Genomic DNA, 8,823 nt, shown 5'->3' on the forward strand with positions numbered 1-8,823 from the left:
AAAGGAGGATCACACACAAAGATCATCCTCTACCTCCTATCGGATAGTTACATAAGAACCTGTCTCAAAAAGAGAGACAGTAACACAAGAACCTACTCGACCACCAGTCTATCAAAATGCCTTTGAATTCATTGCATCATATTCAAGGCAAACGGTAGTTACACAAGAACCTATCTCCAAAAAAGAGATGGTAACGCAAGAACCTTCCATGAAAAGATTGGAATCTACTTTGGAAGCTACACAAGAACCTTCCTTAGTGAGAAATTTGGTATTAAGCTCACAGTAGCTACACAAGTGACAAGATCCTATCACACTAACCACGCCAGACACAGTGGAAGTCACATAAGAACCTTCCAATGTGAATGAGGAATTAGCCTCACTAACAACAATTTCAAAAGAAACTTGGGCTCAACAAAAACAGATGATCTCCAAGACATTGTGGTCCTAATCACAATTGCTACAAAGAACATATATCACTTTATTATGGTGATACAATGAAGTTAAAACATGTGAGCGGCTATAATCAACAAAGGCACAAGAAGGTTGGGATCCAAAGGACATTACAATGGCAACACTCATATATGGATCCCTAGGTGTCATAAACATAGCAGCCCAACTTCTCTTGCTTGCTTCACAAACAACTTCATCCCTCCTTAACCACAAAGGTCAGAGGAGAGACCCTAAAAGGTTTGAGTCTACAACACCAACAATGAAGGATACACTGGCAATAGATACACAAGAACTTGCTCCTAAAAAAGTAGTGACACAAGAACCTACAATAAGGTCCACAAAGGGCATGCCAATGATTGTTCAAGGCCTTCATCAGCTTTCCCACAAGAAAATACAACACCACTCCTTGAGTATTGTATTTAGTCCAACTCCATAGTAGTAGACCCACAAGAATCTACCCATAAAAATGGACTAGGTCCACAAGAACCTGCTATGACAAAAGATACCAGAGCCCTTCACAACATGTTGCTACCATGGAAAGAAGCTCCTCACCAACAATGATACGAGGGCCAATTAAAGACACATCAACTCCCGTAACCCCAAGCACTCCTCCACATACGGAACAACACGTGGTTCTAGACCAAGTGCTCCAAGGGATTAGCTTGATCATCGCAGGGTGAATTTAATGACAACAAAATGGGACTAGACGAGAGTCTTGTGATACTTAAATATTTGTTTCAATTTCATTTACTAATACCACCCTTAATTAGCTAGCTCTAACCCTCCCTCTTTTTTTTTTCTTCTTATTCTTCTTCTTTTTTATGCTTAGAACTAGTACCCAATTAACCATTTGAGCCTCCCAATGTAATATAAAATTTAATTTAGAGGACTTCCCTAGAACCCAAAGAGCTATAAACCTCTTCATCCATAGTCCTCATTTTAGGAGTTTGTATGGTATATTATTAGACTCCTCTCAATTTGATGACTTTGAAAAATAAAGCTCTAGATGGTTCCATAATCTTCTTTGGTCCAAAAAACTTCCAAGAAAAGCCCTCAATGAACTATAATCCATAAAATGGATTTTAAAAGAATTTCAAAGCTGAGAAGAAACACAAAAAGTCCTGCAAAACTTTGGACTTACAAACATGGCATGTCAAAGACACCATCTGAAGAGGATCCAATAAAAGTCCCACTCAAAGCAAATATGGGACTTAAGGAGGAGCATGATAAAATACACAGGTACTTACTCCGTTAACACTAACACCACTAGGATCTTACATCAACACCTATTAGCACCTTCTTTCTACTAACTTAAACCTTGGATTTTTCTTTTTCTTCTTCTTTCTTTGAATAGTCAGAAGTTCTTGGCTCCAATCCATCCACCCTACATCTAGCCATTACAATCACTTAGGCCATGTGGTGCCAATAACAACGGAATCTACCAGATGAAATATTCATCCTCCTTACAACAATTCCACAAGGATGGATCCAATGAAGACCTATGAAGCAATGTGAATGGGAAATTTTCACACAAGTGCACACAAGGAACGATCTTCATCAACAACACTCCAACGACCATGACCTTCTAATGATCTAGGGGATTGGATTGAGAAGAAGGGGGGCCGTTAAAATTAGTTGGCAATGTCATCTGATGGATTTTTGTGGCAAGTGCATGGAGCTAGGATTGTGCCTTGGAGCCAAATGGGCCCATGATAATTGTAAAGAATAAGGAAAGAGAGTGGTATAAAGGGAATAGTGTTGGCCCTCCCTTCAAAAGGAGGCATGTTTAAAAGGTCAAATGGTTGACTTCGTCTTCACTTGTTTTTTCACACATTGGAATACAAGCTCTTCTCCTCCTCCTTGGAGTTGTCTCTCATTCCCTCATAGTGCCTTTTGTGAATGCCATGTTCTCTTATCCTCTTCCCTTCTTCTTCTTCTCTTCTCCTCCTCTCCCTTTTCCACTTCCCTCTCCCCTTCTTCTTCTCCTCTTCCCTTCTTCTTCTTCTTATCCTTCTCTCCCTTCTCCCCTTCTTCTTCTCCTCTTCCCTTCTTCTTCTTCTTCTCCTCTTCCCTTCTTCTTCTTCTTCTCCTCCTCTCCCTTCTCCACTTCCCTCTCCCCTCCCTCTTCTTCTCCTTATGTCAATTCGCATAGCATGGTAGGATGGTGTAGTAAACGCAGCACTCAATCTCCCAAAAAGGCCATTGCCTTTCCAATGGGAACTTCAGAACCATGCTCAAAGGATATTCAATACAACATATCGCCTCAAAGACGTCTTGTCAAGCTTTCTCAACCCACTGTGTTTTAAAAGAAGCTTCCAAGGACATTTGCTGGACTCTTGCATATTGATATGCGGCATTGCTACCTTGTCCTTGCTTGTGGATGCATTCATATAACTAAGTGATGTTTGTGTGCTTGAAGCACCAAGAGTGCGCATGAGAAAATCTTGTAAGGAAGCACCTAAGTCGGTAGAAGTAGCTACATTAACAGATGCCTCATTTATGGATTCTCCATGTGCACTAACTTCACCTATCATGTGCTTGTTGACACTTTTTTGTTCTCCTCCTAGTTTTTGTACAACCTCTTTAGTTCCTGGGCCAACCTTTTTCAGGAGGCATGTTTTACATCTATCATCCAACCATTAGAAAACATTAAAACTATAGTCTACTTTATAAATTTTATTCATTGTATGATATAATTTGCAAAACAATTTTTTGATTCATTGCAAGCGAGTCTTAATACATCGCTTGCTTTGCACATTACTTCAATATTGAGGCTAAGACAATCCATGATCATTGATGCAAACATCATATAACCTCAATTTCTTAAAAATGGGTTTCATGCTAGGTATTATCAAACAACTACTTCATGAGCTTCCTTAAGTGCTACACTCCCTCACAGTTCTGAATCATGCACTCAAGATCTCCCAAGAAGTGTAATCGCATTCTTAGGAGAGAGCACTTGCGCACAATGTTGCAACTATTGCATCTCCATTTTCCATCGTCTATCTTCGTGACATATTCTTGTACCTTAGTGTGATTTTGAATCACTTCTTGTTAGGCCATGAATACTATCAATGTAAGACAAATACAAGCACTTACGTGCATATTCATGTCAGCTAATATAAGATTTTGATACAATATAACATACAACACTCTAAAAATTAAAGTAGCTCTGGGGGTGAAGTAGTGTGTTTATAGGTCAATATGTGCATCTAATTTATGATATTATAGGAAAAGAGAAAAGGTAGAGGGAAGGGAGGGAAGGGAGGAAGGGAAAGGGAAAGGGAAGGGAGAAAAGAGAAAAGATAAGGGGGAAAGGGAGAGGGAAGAGATAAGGAAATGAGAAAAAGGAAAAATAGAAGAAAGAGAAAAAACAAGAGAGAAAGGGAGAAAACAGAAGAAAAGGAAAAGGGAAGGGAAGGGATGGGGAAGGGAAAAGGAAGGGGAAGGAAAGGAAAGGGAAAGGGAGGGGAAAGGGAAAGGGAAGCAGAAGGGGTGGGGAAGGGCAAGGGAAGGTGAAAGGGATGGAAAGGGAAAGTGAAGGAAAATAGGAGAAAAGGAAAAGGGAAAGGAAGGGATGGGGAAGGGAAGGGGAAGGGAAGGGGAAGGAAAGGAAAAGGGAAGGGGAAGGAAACGAAAAGGAAAGGAAAAGGGAAGGGGAAGGGGAAGGGAAGGGAAGGGAAAGGGAAAGGGATGGAAAGGGAACTGAAGAAGGAAAGGGAAAGGGAAAAAGGAAAGGAAAGAAGACCAAAGAAAATCAACATACCTGGTGGAAAGGGATGCTTGCAAGGTGTGGTGTTCATCCATAGTGGTGGAGAGGTGCTTCCAAGCTGTGGAGGGACAAGTTCTAGAGGATCAGTAAAGGATGGAAGAGTAGAAAGAAAGCAACATGATTTGGGATTGGGTTTTACTTCCCACAGTGTCGATAAAAGCTGTAGATATTATCATCGCTAAAAGTGTGGAAAATAAACTAAAATCATTTTCTAGGGTTTAGGCTATGTAGTCTCAAAATTTAAATGCAAATCCCTACTCCAGGTCTTCACAGTGTTGGTAAGGTGATAGCATGAAAAGGGATGTGAAGTTTTAAAAACTATGGGCATTGTTTTAGGATCCTTTACTATTTTAATTGAACTGGAATGTTGTCGATCGAAGATGTCGATTTTCCATGGCCATGTTCGGCATCCATTCATGAAATGGGATGAAAGCTAACAGTCCTTGCTAGGTACTATTGCATTTGGTGTAAGAAAATGTGTTATTTTTAAGGATCTATATCACCTTTTTACCATGTATCAAAATAATTCCCCGTTGGTCTTCTAGTCATGCAAATGGGACTCGATGGCCATGATACTTTGCAAGTAATTGAAACTCACCTAGTTTGAGGCCCGTGCAAAGTATCATGGCCATAAGATCCCATTTTCATGGTCAAGAACACACATTTCCATGTTGATGCCCATGCATCCCCTCTTAAAGTTCAAAATAATGCACCAATGGTGTTCACTCACCTATATTGAGTACTGCGAAAATTATCATGGCCATCGCATATAATTTCCATGGGCAAGAATGAACATTTCCATGTTTTGCCCATGCATCCCCTCTTCTAGTTTGAAATAATTCTTCATTGGTGTTCTAGTCATGCAAATGGGACCCAATGGCTGTGATACTTTGCAAGGGACTCAAACTCACCTAGATTGAGGCCCATGCAAAGTATCATGGCCAACGATCCCATTTTCATGATCAAGAATGAACATTTCCCTACTTTTGCCCATGCACCTCCTCTTCTAGTTCGAAATAATGCCCCGTTGGTGTTCTAGTCATGCAAATGGGACCCGATGGCCATGATACTTTGCAAGGGACTAAAAATCACCTATATTGAGGCCCGTGCAAAGTATCTTGGCCATCGGATCCCATTTTCATGATCAAGAACAATCAACTCCATGTTTTTGCCCATGCATCCCCTCTTCTAGTTCCAAAAAATGCCTCGTTGGTGTTCTATTCATGCAAATGGGACCCAATGGCCATGATAATTTACAAGGAAATCAAAATCACCTATATTGAGGCCTGTGAAAATTATCATGGACATCGTATCCCATTTTCATGATCAAGAACAAACATTTCCATGTTTGTGCCCATGCATCCCCTCCTCTGGTTTGAAATAATGCTAGGTTGGTGTTCTAGTCATGCAAATGGGACCCGATGGCCATGATACTTTGTAAGGGACTCAAACTCATGTATTGAGGCTTGTGCACAATATCATGGTCATCAAATCCCATTTGCATGATCAAGATCAAACATTTCCATGTTTTTGCCCATGCATCCCCTCTTCTGGTTCGAAGTAATGCCTCGTTGGCGTTCTAGTCATGCAAATGGGATGGATGGCCATGATACTTTGCAAGGGACTCAAAATCACTTATACTGAGGCTTATGCAAAGTATCATGGCCTTTGGATCCTGTTTGCATATTCAAGAATGAAGATTTTCATGTTTTTGCCCTTACACCCCCTCTTCTAGTTTGAAATAATGCAAATAGGACTCGGTGGCCATGATACTTTGCAAGGGACTCAAAATCACCTAGCTTGAGGCCCGTGAAAGGTGTCATGGGAATAGGATCCCATTTTCATGGTCAAGAATGAACATTTCCATTTTTGTGCCCGTGCATCGCCTCTTTTGGTTTGAAATAATGATGTGTTGGTGTTCTAGTCATACAAATGGAACCCAGTGGCCATAATACTTTGTGAGGGACTTGAAATAACCTATATTGAGGCCCTTCAAAGTATCATGGCCATCGGATCCCATTTGCATGATCAAGAATGAACATTTTCATGCTTTTGTCCATGCATCCCCTCTTCTAGTTCGAAAAAATGCCCCGTTGGTGTTCTAGTCATGCAAATGGGACTTGATGGCCACGATACTTCTCAAGGGACTCAAACTCACCTAGATTGAGGCCCATGCAAAGTATCGTGGCCATCGGATTCCATTTTCATGATCAAGAATGAACATTTCCATGCTTTTGCCCATGCACCCCCTCGTCTAGTTTGAAATAATGCCCCGTTGGTGTTCTAGCCATTCAAATGGGACTCGATGGCCACAATACTTTGTAAGGGACTAAAACTCACCTAGATTGAGTCTTGTGTATGGTATCATGGTCATCGGATCCCATTTTCATGATCAAGAATGAACATTTCCATGTTTTTGCCCATGCATCCCCTCTTCTGCTTGGAAATAATGCCTCGTTGGTGTTCTAGTCATGGAAATGGGATGCGAAGGTCACGAAACTTTCCATGTGTTTGCCCATGCATCCCCTCTTCTAGTTTGAAGTAATCATAATGCATTGCCATAATGCTATGCTTTATGCATCAATGGTGTGAGCACATGTTATGGAACCCCTATTAGCTTCATGTGATAGAAAAAAGGTTTTCTAGACAATGCTCAATGTCCCCAGTTGGCTGAGGTGAAGATCCAATTGGCCAAGATCACAGATAAGCATGACGACATGGCAATTGGTTGAGTCAAAATGAAGCCCAAGGAACTCGAACCTTACAAAGGGGCAAGAGACGTGAAGGCTTTTTAGAACTTCATGTATGAGTTGATGCAATATATTTCCCTCATCAACGTAACAAACCCTAAAGAACAAGTTCTCCATGCATTGACCTACCTAGCTGATAATGCCAAACAGTGGTGGTAAAATTACAAAGAAGACGACTGTTTATAGAGTAACACACACCATTGTGACTTGGGAGGATCTACAACGTCTTAGATTGCGGTTTTTTGAAGCGCACGTGGAATGAAAAGCTTGTGATGCTCTCAACAATTTGAGACACACTGAAAACCTAATGGAGTTTATAATTGCCCATTCATCTCTAATGCTCCAACTTAAAGAGATGCCTGAGGCAGAGAGTCACTATTACTTTTATTGCCCAATTAAAACCTTGGGCCCATGATGAATTGATGTGGAAGGAGATAAGGACAGTAGCAAAAGTCTATGGTGATGTAGATCGGCTAACTGACTGGTAGAAGTGCCAACACCAGTCCAAGGGAGGATTTACGCAAGGGGAGGCCACTCCAAGACTTCAAGCTTAGAGAAAACTAGAATGAAGGGGAAGCTTAAGGTAAAGCACTTTTGGAAGAGCAGTAACAGATATCGACCTATGGGCACTTCTGTGGATGCTCCACCCAGATCTACACCTACAACTAGCAAGAAACAAAAGGCTAAGGCCTCTATAGCCCAACCCAAGAGCAGTGTGGCTTCTCCTAAACCTTCAAGTAGTAGTTCAAGTCGCAAGGGTAGCGGGTGCTACATTTGCATGGGGGCACACTTTGCAAGAGATTGCCCCATGAGGCAAAGTCTTTGAATGATCCATGAGCAACTAGATGAAGGTCCCTCGCAAACAATTACGCTAATACAGCTTCTGGGGGCCATGAAGGAGTTTGACGTGGCTCGAGGTCTTATGTTTATTTTGACAATCATAAATGGCAGACTTACACGCACTATGGTGGACAGTGGTGATAGTCATTATTTTATAACTCCTACCAAAGCCAAGGAGCTCGAATTGTAGGTAGCGGAAAGCAAAGGAAAAGTGAAGACGGTGAACGTACCGGGGCAAGGGGTTGCAAGAATGGCTAGTGGAGAAGCACGAGAAGCATGTGCCACGTGAGGTTCAAGCCTTACTATACGAATATGCCGACATAATGCCACATATATTGCCAAATGAGTTACCCCCAAAAAGAAGCATCGATCATCGAATAGAGGTGGATCTGACCGAACGAGCCAGTATGTGTGGCAGTTGGCGGATTGGACGTGCAATTAGCGATCAACTAGTACATGATTGGCCCATTCCACCTCTACGCGAATCACAAGTTGGCCCTCAATGGGTGGGACGGTGGTCAAGAATCACAAGTTGGCCCTCAATGTGTGGGACGGTGGTCAAGAATCACAAGTTGGCCCTCAATGTGTGGGACGGTGGTCAAGCAAGATGAATTTCTCGTTCGTTTGCTCAAAGAAGAAATGAAGGAAGCGGCTCTCGAGCGCAGGCGGCCTCTCAACACAGCTCCATTCCCCAGTCTCTTGTGAGCGTGCCTTCAGTTCTTGTGGAGATGATGAACACAAATACTGGAGGACTTAGAGATCCTCCTCTTGCTTCTGTCGCACCGCAACTATGCAGCCCTATCGTCGTCGCGGTGCGTGGCAGGGGATTTTCCGCAGCGGAGATCCGCACTCTGACTGGTCGCACAGCCGATCAAGCCCAGGCTCTCCGATGGCTCCATGGGGAGGGCAGGGAGGCATTGGAGCGGTGGTGGAAGAATTCTCGCCTTTCGGTACTGCAGGACAGACACGAAGCTCGAACCAACCCTCTTCTGGCTATGGCTTTTCAGTGTG

Source organism: Dipteris shenzhenensis, chromosome 10 (assembly GCF_047967505.1).
Source record: "Dipteris shenzhenensis isolate YYH24624 ecotype China chromosome 10, Dip_SZ_1.0, whole genome shotgun sequence".
NCBI lineage: Eukaryota > Viridiplantae > Streptophyta > Polypodiopsida > Gleicheniales > Dipteridaceae > Dipteris > Dipteris shenzhenensis.